The sequence below is a fragment of the Ochotona curzoniae genome, unplaced genomic scaffold (assembly GCF_017591425.1).
Source record: "Ochotona curzoniae isolate NIBS_2020 unplaced genomic scaffold, NIBS_Ocur_1.0 contig_2404, whole genome shotgun sequence".
Classification (NCBI taxonomy): domain Eukaryota; kingdom Metazoa; phylum Chordata; class Mammalia; order Lagomorpha; family Ochotonidae; genus Ochotona; species Ochotona curzoniae.
The window spans coordinates 12,237,807-12,239,555 of NW_024465451.1; the positions used below are offsets into that span (position 1 = coordinate 12,237,807).

General features: G+C 47.1%; 1 pseudogene; it reads left to right on the forward strand.

The window, feature by feature from the left end:
• Positions 1-135, forward strand: LOC121152422 (annotated as a pseudogene).
• Positions 136-1,749: the final 1,614 nt, after the last annotated feature.

The window sequence follows — 1,749 nt, forward strand, 5'->3', positions numbered from 1 at the left end:
ATCGCTTCTTGGCCTTTTGGCTAAGATCAAGTGTAGTATCTGTTCTTATCAGAATTAAGCATCCAGAGCCTGCTTATTGCCTCATGCCAGCCTATGGGCTGGCCTCATTCCTACTGGTGATCACGACTAACTCTCAGGCCAGCAGCAGGGATTGCAATTACAGTTTAGATGCAGCTATTGGTTTATATTAACTATATGGGAGGTCTTCATGAACTTATGGAAAATGTTTACTATGAAAAAATTATGCATGCATTTTATTTTATTATTTATGTAAAGTGGATAAATTTCCCATATATTGCAATACAGAATTAGCTTAGTGATAATTCCTGCCCTCCCCTGCTTCCTGCCCGCATTCCTCAGCCTTCTTTCTTTTTTCAGTTTCTAACCTCCTTTTGTTACATACACACATACATACGTTTCTTTTTTTTGTAATAAATTTATTTTATTTTTGATACTGTTTACAAAGTTAAGAGCAATGTATACCTGTGTGGACCACTGATTAGGGTTGGCAGGGCTGAGGCATGGTGGAAAGTGGGTGAGACAATTGCGTCCATTTTTTTCCTTCCTGTATCTTCCTAGATAGAGGGAGAAAAGAGAAGTGGGCCATTCCCAGCAGCCAAACCACATCAGCTCCTGGCATGTGGGACGGTTACCTGATGTCATCCCAGGGTCCCCAACATGGAGCATGTTCCGAGGGTACTGCTTCAGTGGTTTCAACAGTTTTGTGATGTTGATTTCATTGCTCCAAGGTTGAGGAAATGCTTCCGAGGTCCATTAACTGACATAGTCCACCTTAGAGTTTATTCACCCAGATACTTGCTGTCAAGGCTTGGCAGGGAGAGTTGTCCAATTTGTTCTGCCATCTGAGGTACTCGATGTTCTCTGCAGGCCTCAAAGATACGTTCTATTGCCCGTGTGCAGGTGGGAATGCCATCCCCTGCACAGGCTTCAGTAACTGAGGAGGCCTAATTTGACACATATATTCCACAGTCAGACCACAGATCCTGTGGTTTTCCCAGTGGTTGGAGTTTTTTGTCCAGAGGTCCAGTTGAAGCAGTCCCAGAGGTGACCCCAGACTTGATTCCTGTGTGTGCCAGTCAGTGTGGGGTTCAGCTCAGTCCATAATGCACATCAGATTACACACACATTGGTGGTTGCAGTTGTAGGTCAGTTCTGGCCCCAGTCCCATCTCTTATGCAAGCCAACAAATGTTGTTGTCCAGTCCAACCCTGCTGACTACATACCCAGCCCTCACGCACATCAGCAGGAACTGCAACCCAGTTGGAGCAATCCCTTGTAACTCCCACCAGGCCTGTCTGCAGGCCTTGTTCCTGCTCAAGTCAATATATGCAGCAGATGGGTCTGGTTTGTCCTGCATCCCATTCAGCTCTTGTACACACCAATGGGTGATGCCACCTGCCAAGCCAGGTCCACCACCACCCTGGTTCGTGTGTTCACCAGTGGGAACTGCAGCCCATCAGAGAGGTGCCTACATTTTCCCTACTAGGCCCACTCCCAGCCCTGGATCTTATACTTTTTCAGGTGGTTCTATAGTCTAGCCTGACAAGACTTGCCCCAGTCCCAGCACCTGTTAGCTGATGCTGCAGCAAAGCCCAACCAGCTTGCACTTACTCTGCCTCATGCATGTAACAGTGGGTACAGCCACTTATCCCTGCCTGGATATTCCCCTAACCCAGCTAGCATGCAGACCAACAAGTTTTGTAGTCCTGCCTAGTCTGGTCCCACCTC